General features: G+C 35.3%; 1 protein-coding gene and 1 long non-coding RNA gene across 2 annotated transcripts in view; one reads left to right on the plus strand and one right to left on the minus strand.

Moving 5' to 3' along the window:
- The window catches only part of TRDN (triadin), a 333,314-nt gene that overhangs the window by 182,227 nt on the left and 136,813 nt on the right, over positions 1–14,274 (minus strand). The gene's annotated exons all lie outside the window — the stretch shown is intronic.
- The window catches only part of LOC123633226, a 49,980-nt gene that overhangs the window by 1,189 nt on the left and 34,517 nt on the right, over positions 1–14,274 (plus strand). The window contains exon 2 of the long non-coding RNA XR_006733561.1: positions 13,153–13,269. This is a non-coding gene — a long non-coding RNA (uncharacterized LOC123633226). The remainder of the gene's footprint in view (positions 1–13,152; positions 13,270–14,274) is intronic.

Below are 14,274 nucleotides of genomic sequence, written 5' to 3' on the forward strand. Positions count from 1 at the left end.
GAGGCCATAGATGAAAGACATTCTTTTCTTATTTTTTTCTTAAAGAGAATGTTCTTGTGCAATAAATTCTACCCTTTAAATTAATATAGCTGGGACTGTATTGTGGTGATACAGTATTCTTGCCTTCATTCAGGATGAATTAATGCTTCCATTATATACTCTGTCTGTGATTATAGCCATACACTGTGAGAGTCATGAATAAGAGCAGGAGTCCACAAAAAGCAGGTATAAATAATGTACTTTAATAACATTTTTTATGAATTAGACCTTTAAGCTGTCATTATGGGACTTTCTTTATTCATAGTGAATTTCATTTAAAACCTCAACTTCTGAAGATTCTGCATTCATTCCTTCAAGCACTATTGTCTCTGTTCCACAGGTGATTTGGCAGCAGTGGAATGTAAACTTTTCATGTATAAAAGACACAATTTAATTATATCCTACTTGGATATAAAAATAACCCATGTTTCTTTTACGAAATCTCCTTCTCCTGAATTTTCTCCCTCAGTAGTCAACGGTACTCCTTCCTTTCCACCTGACTATGCACCCGCATAAGCAATCTCTGCTTCACCCTTCTCTTTCTGTTTGTTTGCTGTTTTGTTTGTAACAGCTAGAGAAGGATTAGAGCATTTAAGCCCATTGGTTTTCAGAAGGTTAGCAATTAAATGTTTCTATAGGATGTGAATTTATCAGCGTATTGCCTTTCTCTGACAAAAGTGTCATAAGCCTTGAAATGATGGCTTTATCTGGCAGGGGTCATAGGAAACGCTGGTTGGGAGAGAAATCCTCCCTACAATGAACAGCTCTGAGCCACAAATATATTATTAGCTTCTGCATAAATTAACATCAGATGAAAGAAAAATTAAATGACTTACTTTTTACTTTCTAAGCCCTTACAATGGGCTTTTCTCTTGCTTTTAAATGTTTTCATGCCATCTCAAAGCCAGAGAATGCACAATAGTTAATTATAATTGTAAAGCTTCCTAAGATGCCAGTTGCTAGCAAAAGGAGGAAACAAATGCATAATGTTTCATTTTTGTCTTATGTCTTGTTCCTCTCCTCTTTGCCTAACTAGTGTAGAGATTATCCAAATTCTACATGTCAGATTGGTGCTTTTCTTCTAACACTCTATGGCCAGAATTGATGTATTCTTAGTTCCAGTCAAGTAAATAAAGATTTGTTTCTGTTATAATAATACATTCCAACATACCTCATCACTGTCAGCTTGTTTCTCTACAGTGGCAGAGATTGGCCTGGAACTCAGCTCACAGCATGACCATGGAAAATTTTACATAAGCAGATAAGTTCAATAACACAAGGGATTATTATAGTTCTCCCATTGTTATCTATAGAGGGGCGTGGTGCTCTATACCAGAGAAAGCACAGATGCTAGTGTTGGTGACCTTGGTCTGAATTCTGTCCTTAATCTTTTCTGATTGTGTGATGTTGGGCAATGTCCATGATACACCAAATTTTATTTTCCTCATTTGAAAAGTGGGCCTAATAAAACTTACCTTGCTGATTTATTGTGAGGAAGACAGATAACTGAGTTAAAGTGCCTGGGACAGAGTGGATGTTCAAAAATAATGATAATAATGACCAGCTATTACTATATTTCACAACTAGTGAAAACCCGACCACATATAAACTTGAGTAATTTTTCTAGGTGTGACATTTATTGATCTCTTTGACTAAATACAAATTGATTCTTATTTTTCTATACCCGGGGAGTCTGTCTGTAATAGTTTATATTGAGAAACTTCAGGAAAAAAATGTACACAAGTAAGAATGGACATGTTATGAAGGGGCACTGTGCTGCAAAAGGAGAAGTGGATTCCAGTCTCACTTTTTCTATAATTAGCAACCATTGCCTTATGCAAGTGAAAACAAATCATATATCTTCTATCATCAATCATAAGTGGCAGGGAAATAAGGAGAATGCATTTAAGTCCCTCTTCACCTATCCATTCCTTATTTTCCAAATAAAATATGCATCATCTTGCATTTATTTCCCAATTTTGCAGGGAACAGGTAACTTAAAAAGCTTAGAGTTGTAAATAGCTATGGTATGTTGTCTGGTTTTGATATGACTTAAACTTTTTTAAAGCAAGAGAAAAGACCATGTTAGAGCCTTAAAATGAACATGTATATGTGTATATATAATACCAGGTGGCGATAAGAGTCAGAAAAAAAAATAAAACTTGGTTTGGAGGATTAGAGCCTGAGAGGGTAGGAGGTGGCTTTGCTTCTTTTAAGTTGCATCAGTAGTAAACCTTTCAAATGGGTAACATTTGAAAAGATTCTTGAGAAAAGTGGGAGAGCTTTGGGCTAATGGGGAAAAGGCTTTTTTCAGCAGAGGAAAAGTATCTGCCAAGCCCCTGAAATGGGAGCATGCTTGATAAATTAAAAAGAAAAAAAAAGTGTGGAGCCCAGTATGGCTGGAGTGGAGGACTCTGGGGGACGGTAATAAGAGCTGTGGCCAGAGACGTAGCAGAGGTTAATCTTGTAGAATCTCGTCCGTGTTATGAATTTTCCATTTCACTGTGAGTAACAAAGGAGACCACTGTGAGATTTTTAAGCAGGTAAGTTATTTGATTCTGAGTGATGCTTTAAGAAAAACTTTGGCTGTTGCTGGGTGGTGACAAGTGTCACATTGGACTTTGTGATTATAAATTAATAGTACAAAAGATGACTTAGGAAAAAAAAAGAATTCAGTAAAAGTATTCTTTTCTTTTTTTTCCAAAAATTTTCTCTGAATTTAATTTGGGACTTATGAAAGAATGCAACTTTGTAGAAACATGGTAAGAATACCTCCCTTTCCATTGTAATTAGGTTGCTATGACAGCAAAGCTCTCTAAATTAAGGACTTCACTTGCATTATCTGGCATAACTAAGCTGGCCTTTCAGGCCCTGAATCCATTTTCTTCGCCTTGACTTTTCTTTAGTGACAGCTGAAATATTCTTAGAAGCCAGTTCTCATTATCAGTTATTAACAACAAATAACTAACAGCCAGCAATTCTATAGCACTTTTCAGTGACTACCTGGAGACTTTCAGGTACACAATTTATTCACTTAAATCAACGAATGTTTATTTAGCCTTATGCCAAACTCCTTGCCAGGGCCTGGAGTTTTAGAAAGCTTTCTACCAGAAATACCAGTGTGAGAATAAGATGTGAGAAAGGTCACAATTGCAATAAGGACTTTGAGAAACAGTAGGGGTGAAGTACTTGGAAGCCACAAAGAGGCTCAAACCCAGGAGGGCTGAGTGAAATGGGAAAGCTACTCCTGGGGGAAATAACCTCAGATTAATTTAAAAATGGTATGTGGGACTCAACTCTGAACTGAGTATGACAAGTGTTCTTATTAATGCTAACTCAAGGAACTGAGGTGTGGAGTGACCGCTCATGTCTTGCAGATACAGGTGGAGAAGCTTAGTGATAAAATATCATCGATGAAATAAATGTCCTGAAGGACTCCAGATCCTATCAGTTTAAAGCCAAAGTTTTTTAAGATCCGATACTACATTTCTCCTTTGAGCCTCAAAAAGATTGTGGTGAAGGGATCTCAATAATTATTTTATATGGTCAGAGTAAGGTAAAAGAATATATTTTACTTTGGGTAGGAAAGACACTAATGTCTTTCCACTTGACTAATGTCAAGATGGTAAGAAATTATACTAATAGCATAAAGCACATGATCTTACATGCATTAGCATATCCTTGGTCCTCAAGTAAAAGTATACATATTCTACAGCCTGTGAGAAAATGGGCTCAGGAAAAATGAGTAACTTGGCCACCTCCACAAATTGTGTAAGTGATAGAACAAAGATTGAAATTTAAGGATGACCACAAACCTTGTTCTGTCCTCCATAATATGGAAAATGAATCTTGATTGAGGTCGATACGCTATCAAAAACTTGCAAGCTATCTGAGGCATGGGAAGAGAAGCGCCACCTTCTACCTCATCACTGCCAAACTCATCTTTCAGCTCTCTCACAACCAAAGTTCTTTGACATGATGACAATTTTTTTCTATTTCTGAATGTAGTATGCAAAAGAGAATGCAAAGAGAAAGATTATTTAATATATTTCAAATTGCAAAAAGGTTTCTATGGTAATTACACTCGTTATTTAAAATGGATACGATAGATTTCCCCCAAACCTTTCAAAAAATGCTAAAACTTTTTTAGATAATTGATTGCATTTATTTTGAATGGGTTGTCTATATGCAGATGAAAGTTGGCACAACTATTCTTTTTCACTTTCTATACAGAAGTGAAACATCAAAGGGAACCTCCATGTGTGCCTGTGTGTGTGTATGTGTGTGTGTGTGTGTGTGTGTGTGAGAGAGAGAGAGAGAGAGAGAGAGAGAGACAGAGAGAGGGAGAGGGAAAAGGGGGGAAGAATGGGAGAGGCTGAATTTTATTTTTCAACTCAGTGCTTTTATATTTCAGAAAGCAAATGTTCAATTAAAGTTTGTTGACTTGTACTCAAGGAAGAAGCTCTCAATCTGCATGCAATTGTCTCTTTATAACTCTATAAATTACAATTGCTTTTGTTGAGTTTGTTTGTTTGGTCTTGCTGTCATTTGAAGATTCTTGAAAAACTCTTAACTGTTTTAAATTTTTATGCAGAAGCATTTCTTTCTCAAGATCTTTTATTGCAAACTTTCCCAATGTGTCTTTCTACAAGGGTAAGGAAAACAAATATAAGTTTCCTTTCTAACAACTTTTTGTTTATAATATCATGTAATTTATATAAGATTACTTTCTTCATAATTTATCAATATGTTTTTTCTACATTTGTCTGTAGTTGGAAATGGATTGCAAGACTACTTCATTCTACTTAAAATGTCAAGAATGCCTAAAGACAATAGAAAATTGAGATTTTTCTTCTCATGACTAAATTATCAATAGAGAAAAAGTTGGTTGTAACTCAAAATCACAATATGCAATACCTTAAAGTACCATGTCAAAGATACTGCTATTTTTTACAATAGATCCTTGAGAATTTGGGGCTTCATTTATTAAATAAATTAGAAAGACTCAATAGTTATTTTTAAATATGATTTGACATTAAATTATCAAAAATTACTAGTATATTGGGCACATTTATAAATCTGATTCTCCATTGAAGACTTGCAATTTTTAAAAATATGTCTAATGGATATCAATTCTTTAAAAAGAAAACAAGTGCCCAAAGAGTATTACAACTTTCTAAGTTGTAATAGTTTTAATATGTTGAATTCAGGTTTATTTTAACTGATGTACTACATAAATTTTACTGTCTCTCATGGATTATACCAAACTGATAACACATTTTATGTCTTCTCCTTCCTAATATGAAGTTTATTCTGGTAGATTAAAAATGCTTTCACTCAGAATCCTCACTTGACACAAGTATCCCTCATCCTTTATTAAATGAACAATTGCCAGGGATCTTTACTCCATTTGGCTAAAACAGACTTGGTCTTGAAGATGCAGCCACTTTCCTCACTGGTTCTAGAGAGGAAGAATAATGCCATTTGGACTTGCAATATGCTGGTATAATAGGAGGGAATTTTAAATCAAACAGACACAAGTAGCAAATAACTGTTTTATAAAGAAAAATTGGTACTTGTAAACAAGAGTTTTGGAGGAAACTGACTGTTTTATAAAATGTTTTATGAGAAAAATTTGCTGGCACAAGAGGGTTCTAATCAGAATTCCGTAACAAGAAAGCTATTAGTAGATCACATTCATTCCAATTCACAAGCCATCTCATCCTTAACTTCCCCCTTGGTCCTTTATAGTTTAAAATACAAGGATAAAATTATGTTTTATGCCAGCATAATAGTTGTAGAAGGGCTCTGAAGCAGGAAGCTGGCTCTGATCTCAACAGAAGTCTCCTTCACTTTTTCCCCCATTGTGGGTGCCACTCTCTGACCTCCAGGGTAAATACCTGCTGCTACTGAACAGTCAAAACAGACAGATACCTCTAGCTATATTGGCGGATATAGATGGCAAGAAAAACAAAACTACTTCCTCTTATAGATAGGTCAGTGAAAAAAAGTTAATAGTTTCACAAAAGGTCTTTTTAATAATTAATAATGGGAATTTAAAACCAACATAACAAGAGAAGAACCTTCTAAGTTTAGAGGTACAAATATAAAGTACAATATCTACTAAAATGTCTTTATATAATATTTCATAATCCATAGGAAACTCCCATTTATTTCCATTTTTCTTTTCCTTTTTCTTGATTTTTTTTTTCACCTATTTGGTTTTGTGGTTTTTTTTTAAATTTACTCAACAGTTAGTTGTTAAGACTTACATACTTTTTCATGATACTAAGCTGAATGACACTTGTTCTAAGATATTAACTCACATATACCTGTGTTACCTCACACCCAGCCCTAGCACAATGTTGTAATCAAAAGAAACAAGAACCTAAAATTCCAAGAAGCAATGAATATAAATTTAAATCTTTCCTGAAATCTCTAAAAGAACCAATATCCTATGATCCAAAGCAAAACATTCTAAAGGTTCTATTCTTATTCTAGTTTCCCATGAATCCCTCAGCTCAGCTGCCTCCCCCAAATTCTTTTCTCTTTCAAAAGCACCACTGAAACCTTATTCCAGCCATGTTGTCTCTCTTATTTCCTTCTCGTGACCTCTTTTCTCACCATTCATATCCTGTGACCCTAACCCTAACCCTTGCCCATTGGAACAAGAATTAATTTAACTGGAGGACTTCCTGTTCTGCTCATCTAGCATATCCTGAACAGAACACAAATATTCTGGAGCTGTCCAGGCAAATCTAGAATACTCCTTAGATGCTAGGGTAAGGGAGAAAAGCTGTGTTTACTTACATTAATATGTACATCTCCATCACACACATAAGTAATAAAAAATAAATTAAAAAAACTTTACCAACCATTGGAAGGTAAAAGCCAAATATAATCTATTAATAATTCAGTTAATTGTGTTGTACCAACATTAATTTCCCAGTTTTGGTAAGTGAGCCATGGTTATGTGAGATGTTAGCATTAGAGGAAGCTTGCTGAAAGGTGTAAAAGAACTCTCTGTATTATCTTTTCAACTCCTCTGTAAATGTAAAATCACTGTAAAATAAAAAGGTTTAAAAAGAACAACCACACAATATTGGAAGGATTAAGCCTCTGAAATAGAAAATTCTTTTTCACTTGGTAGTATTGATTAGCCCACTGTGTAACACAAAGGAAATGAAATAAATGTATTCCTGTAGATAGAAAAAAGAGTGAATGAAATACAAGCTTAAGCCTGATAACATTTTGGAGATGAAATAGAGCCTTGAGATCATCTATTTCAATAATGTCACCCTGAAGAGGAGGAAACCCAGTTGTTGAGAGGTTAAGGAAACTATTAATAATATGAATATTATAGTGGGACCTTTAGTTCAAACTCCTGACTACTACACCCTCATTTGTATGTGGCAGAGAGAAAATTTAGAGTCAAGAGCAGATTATCATGATTTTCTAATTGACAAATCTAAAGGTTCCTGTTCAGTCTTTGTCCTACTGATCTCTTTGAGTCACTTGGCCCCACTGTTTTCTTTTCTCCTTCATATTCTCTCATCCATGGCTTGCTCAGTCTGTCTTCTGATGATATTTGTGATAATCTTATGTAGCAACTTGGCTAAATTATAGTAACAGTCATTTGGTCAAAGACCACTCTAAATGTTGCTATGAAGGGAGTTTTTAATTGTAATTTAACATTTAAATCAGTAGACTTTGTGTAAAGCAGGTCACCCCTCATAATGTGGGTGGGCCTCTTCCAAGGAATTGAAGACCTTAAGAGAAAAGACTAAAGGTTCCCAAGGAAGAAGGAACTCTGCTTCCAGACTGCCTTCAGACTCAAGACTGCAACATCAACTATTCCCTGCCCAGCCTGCCTGTATGCCCTGCAGATTTATGACTTGCCAGCCTCCACAATTCATAAGCCAATTCTTTAAAATAAGTGAATCTCTCTAGATAGATAGATAGACGGAGATAGCGGTATATAGGTATATATACATCCTGTTGGTACATCTATTTTCCTGGAGAACCCTGACTAAATCAATGTATTTCCCCAGATTTCCCTTCTTAAGTGTACACTGTATACTAGACAGCCTCACTCACATTCAAGGCTGACCTACTCTTCAGTTATATTTGGAATTAACCTTTGTATGACAGAGAGTGTTTTTGAGATCCCTTGTTCTTTTGCAGATTGATAAGTGTTATTAGGAAAGGAAATATTTCTGTGATCAAAAAACATAAGCACACTGGGTTAACAAAAAGCTGAACAGATTTTTTTATATGTACAGATTTTCTTGGATCATTTGATATGCAAGTGTGCATTGTGTATGTCCAAGTAGAAAATATAACACATTATGCTCACCCCAAGTATTTTGTCATGAAAACTTTTTCTCCACCAAGAATATCATAGAACTAGAGTTCCTCATGACATATTCAAGGAACTGCTATGCTAGGGCTAAGCTTATGACTTTAATATCTGTATCTCCTTTGTTTGTAAACTCCAGACTCCTATGTTCAATTGTCCACTGGAGATGACCACTTATGTGAATCAAGCCCACTGTCCTGCCTGACATGAGGGAGTCTCGATATTCTCTCTTGGTCCAGTCTCCACCTTGACCTTTGTGAATTGCATTAACCAACCCCTATGTCCTCTGGATTTGGGTTGTTTTGGCCTATGGATACAACATCAAGACATAATAGAGCAGGAAAAAGAGAGAGCTGGCATTTATTCCCTAGCTTCCTCCCGGCTTACTGAGAATTTTGCATACATCATTTTACAGAGTGTCAGTGGCTGTGTTCTACCGAAGGACACAAGCCCCAGGTGCTCTGATTGGACATCTCTTCTAATCAGTTACAGGTTATAAGACTCTCAGGATCTGTCAATCACTCCATTCCTCTGCCTCCTCAGGCCTAGGGGTGATAAAGGCTTCCTGCCTTTGGCCAGATCTAGGATGCTCTACCATAACCCTGCTCAAACCTTTATAAATACTACAGTCATTAAATTCTCTTAATCGCCCATTTGAATGTTGCAGGGACCCAGATACACTCAGCAAACCCAAAACTGAACTCATTATTATCTCTTAACACCTGATCCTATTCTTAATGCCATTCAATTAACCAAGTCAGATAAGAACTTTAGCAATTATGCTCAGCCTTCAAACTTAATTGCCGTTCTAAGGTAATGGAAATAGACTGAGCCTTGGTAGGAGATACCTGGCTTCCAATTCCAGTTATACTTATATCATCTTTAGGGCTGTATTATCTTAGACAATTTACTTGATTTCTTTGATCATCTCTGTAAATTGATGTAAATCATATTTACTGCTTGGAGTTGTTTTGAGAGTAAAATGTGATTGTTTAAAAGAAAAGTAGGATCATTTTTCCCCATGAGAAGTACTCTCCTAAAATGGTCTCATACTCCAAATCCTCAAGCCCACTCTTCACCAGTTTATCCTTTCTATAGCTGATACATGACCTAAAATATAAATCTAATCATACTACTCTCTGCTCAATTGCTTAAGCAATCTCACACAATCTATGAGGAGGTGTACAATATTTAGTTCTATATATAAAGCCTTTCAGGATATGGCCCCAGTCCTATACTAAAAAATTATATTAGAGTTTTGTGTATACTGACCAATGTCATGAATGTAATCATCTTATTATCTTTGATGGATACCAATACAAAGCTACCATAAAATTAATGGTTTATTATATATATAAGAAATTTTGTGATATAAAAATGATAATAATAATAGCAACTAATGGTTGAGTACTTAACTGTGCTAGAAAATGTGCTAAGTTGTGATATGCATTATCTTATACAGATCTTTTAGCAACTTTCTAAGTTAAATAGGTACTAAAAGTAGTTTGGTTTATATATTTTATAAAAAATTTTAACTAAAGGTCAATCCCATTAAAAATCACCAACAGATGCGAGTTTATTTCAATGTAAAACAAAGAAAAATGTTACATTGGCCCGAAGTTCAATAAAATCTATTGTGTCATAGAGTTAATAGAATAAGAACTGAGGCCAAATTTCTATTTTATTATTTTATGTTTTTTTGCCTCTCAAGATATATCTCACTGAAGAGCTAAGGTGATAAAGTTCTCAGTTTAATAGAATTATAAATAAAACATTACTAGCTCCTGGAGAACATTGTCCTCAGATGCATTCTATGGTAAAAAGTTATCTTATAATAAATGTTATATAATGCTCCTTTCTCTTCTGTATGTGTACAAATTCAACTAACTTACTCTTCATGGCTCAATGCAAGACTTGTGGTTTTACTACATAGCTATGCCTCATTCATATCTCATTTCCTCCTAACATTTACAGCCTTTATGATCTGTAAAACTCACTTTTGTATTTCAGTAAATAATGTTTCATGGTACTATCCATTGGCCCAACAAGTTTGACATCTCTATAGAAGCCACAACCATACCTTATACATCTACAATAGCTATTTAACCACTAGGCAAAGCCATGAAGTGTTCACTCTGTTCTTAATTAAGGCAGCTCATTACCAATCCACCAGCCTGAGGAAAATAAGCATGGAATCTTTGGGTGTAAAAGCAGATAGTAATATTAGAGACTATTTAAATTCCACTTCCACAGTTTATAGGTGAAAAAATGGAGGTCCTAAGAAGTCAATTGATTTGTCAAAGATCATACAACTCATTAGTATCAAAGCTGAGATCAGACTGTAGGACTATGGTCTTCTCTCTAGAGTTCTTTTGATGGCATTTATATCATTTAAAATTGCAATACTAAGTACCAGTCATATATTCATTCAAGAAAATGATAGGGTGTTTGGAATTTATTCACCTTCCTCTATTTGACTTCATTCATGCAAATTGTATGTATATAAGAGAATATTAATATTAAAAAATAATTTAAGTATTAACTTCTTCTTTTCACGTCTTTGCTACAATAAAGGAATCCCAGTAATTTTACACTAAATGGCCAGTGATTACATGTCAATAGAAGTGTTTAACTTCTCAGTGATCAATGACAAAAATGGAGTGCTTAGAGGTCTTTGTTGAATAGATGGGAAAAAATCTTCTGCCATTGTTGATCAAAGATGAATGGAAATCATATCTGGTAATTTTGCTTACACAAGGACTTTATGACACAGCTTTTCTGCCTTTCTTGGCGATTGAGATGGGGTGGGCAACATTGCCTGAAGCTGTTCTGTTTAACCACTAAGGATTCCATCGGAGAGCAGTGAGGGGCTAATTCCTTAGTACAGTTCTTGGGCTAAGAGATTAGTGGAAATGCTAATATACATTTAATGAAAAAGGGCTCTCCAGCTAAGGGCTAAAACTACCTATAATGTTAATATTATAAGGTACTATTTGATTAGAGGAAAAAACCTCACATAGAGCATCTCCATTTGGGTAATAAATGGATAACTACAGTGCCCCTTTGAACTTGTGGGCTTTGCAGCCTGAATGAGAGCTCCCAATAGACACAAAGGTTAATTCTATCACAAAATTTAATAATTTATGGAAGATTATGAGAATTAACATTATATTTAAGTTAGGTCCATTTTAAGCCAGCTTAGTTATATACATAATTAATTACAAATTGAAAACAATGACAACCAGAATGATTACATGAGGTGGTTATTATATAAGATTTTTTTTTAAAGCTACTGTAGCCAATTTTTCCTGGACAAATGTAATCTAAAACTATAGTAGGAATCAAAGGAAACAGGTGATTTAATACACAGTTAAACCCTTTGTATCCAAATATTCAAAGTAATAAAAACTGCATTATGGTGAACAAAGCAGGTGATGTGGGAGGAACAGGGAAATTTCAGAAAGGCAAGACACAACCTCAAGGCACTAAGTAGGTGGCCCAAGGTAAGAAGTACACTGATACTTCCCAGAACAGTGAGTGCTGGGAATGAGAAACCCATTTTTTTAAAGAGCTGTGAAAGCAGAAAGAAACCTTTTAGGGGCTTTGCAGATGTATGGAGTACTTTCACCCATAATAAGAGGCACAGTATTTTAGATTTAGTTGATAAAGTTCTAAATTGTTTCCAAACTCCTATGAACAAATTCAATGTGCCAGTCTATATATAAGCTCTACTTCTTTAAAACATTAAAATTGGAATATGTTTATGCCCCTACATCTTGACCTGTTATAACTGTATTCCTCAAATCAAATAGCATACTGTCGTGCCATGTTTAAGTTCCTCCTTTTTACATAGAGTCATTTTCTTGCAACTTGGTCCTAAGGAAGCTCCAGACTAAAATAGTGCATCAAGAGGACTGGCATAATCAGCCTCACTAAAAACAGCTTGATTAATACTAAATATGTCCTAGTTCCTAATCAATTATGTTAATGAAGTCACAGGCAGCACATCTGCAAGCCCTGACAAAGCCCATGATCTCAGCGTCGCTGGATAATATGGACTCCTCGGGAAGCTACTCAGTGGTAGCAGCCTCCGTGCAAGGCGCACAAGGACTCTGCCTCTCTGCAAAAGTAGATACTGGCCGGGTGCAGTAGCTCGTGCTCATCATCCCAACTGCTCGGAAGGCTGGGATACTGACAAAAGTATTTAAAAGTAGATACTGACAAAAGACTTGTGATCCTTAAACATTTCTATTTTCTTCACTTAAACATATTAATAGTACTGAATTCTAGGATAAAATGTCAAATTAAATTGCTCTATAAATATAATAACAGAACTTTGTCACACTTAACAAATGACACATGCTTTTCCAAGTGACAGATTAATAGACAAAATATTTTGTACTTGGTATTTTATGAACTTCTGCTAGGAGATAAGTTGAAACAAAACATTTGAATAACCTATCAAAGTATCCCTCAAGTTGGGGAATCTGAGTTCCTTGCTTCATGTTTATCTTGAAACAACAAAATTAGACTCCCATGAAAATTAAAGTCATGCTATTATTTATAGGCTGTCTCTTGTCCTGTGAACATTTTGGGCAGTGAGATAGTTGCTTGTCAGTTTTGTGTCAAATTATCTCAAGTTGAATGAGCTATTATAGTCCAAATGCCAAAGGAAATATAACTCTGATTTTTTTCTCTCTCTTTTTTTTTCTTTTTTGGACTGATTTGTTCTACATCCCTTGCTTTCTCTCTAGGTAAATGATATACAATAGTAGCCTCCTCCTGGATGAAACCTCATAAGTGTCATCACCATTAATCTCAGGGGAGGCCAAAGCCACTAGGCAGCTGGTGGATCTTGAACAAGCAGGCTGGTGAGTCCACATGGGCACAAATAAGATCCCCTTCAGGCTGAGACAGTGCTAGGAGCAGAAAGGGGGCTGAGATTTGGGGGAGATATCTCCATTTGTACTCCTAAAAAATTAGCGGTGTGCTTTCATTACTTGTGTTTTTATGTCTGTAAATTGAGTCTTGGCAAAGTAAGATCTTTTTTCTATTAATCTTTGAGTCCCCAGTACTTTGGAAAATATATCTCATGGTTGGGATTGAATAAAATAATGATTAAAGAAATGAATGAATAAGACTTAAATGACTTTAAATTTCCAGCAAAATTGATTATAATGACACTTCACTTTATTTCATTGATCTCAAAACATAATATTTTGAAAAATTAATTATTAGTAGTATTAACTCTTAAATGTACATAGCACTTATAACTATATATATAGTTACAATGGTATATATATTTATATACATACACACACACCATTTCATTCTCACAATAACCCTAGGATATCAGTGCTATTTTTATTCCTTGCTAGAAATGACAAAGCTCATGAATAATGAATTTAAGTAACTTCCCAGATTTATAAAGTTATTAAAAGGTGAGCTCAGATTTAAACCCAGAAACTTTGGCACCAGAGCTTTAGACACAAAATTGACCAGGTTGTAGTAAAACTTCAGGAGTCACAAGATATATCTTTTTTTTTTTTGGAGACAGAGTCTCACTCTGTTGCCCAGGCTAGAGTGAGAGCCATGGTGTTAGCCTAGCTCACAGCAACCTCAAACTCCTGGGCTCAAGCGATCCTATTGCCTCAGCCTCCCAAGTAGCTGGGACTACAGACATGCGCCACCATGCCTGGCTAATATTTTGTATATATATATTTTAGTTGTCCAGATAATTTCTTTCTATTTTTAGTAGAGACGGGGTCTCACTCTTGCTCAGGCTGGTCTGGAACTCCTGAGCTCAAACGATCCAGCTGCCTCGGCCTCCCAGAGTGCTAGGATTACAGACGTGAGCCACCACGCCCAGCCAAGAT

The sequence above is a fragment of the Lemur catta genome, chromosome 2 (genome assembly GCF_020740605.2).
Source record: "Lemur catta isolate mLemCat1 chromosome 2, mLemCat1.pri, whole genome shotgun sequence".
In the NCBI taxonomy this organism is placed as follows: domain Eukaryota; kingdom Metazoa; phylum Chordata; class Mammalia; order Primates; family Lemuridae; genus Lemur; species Lemur catta.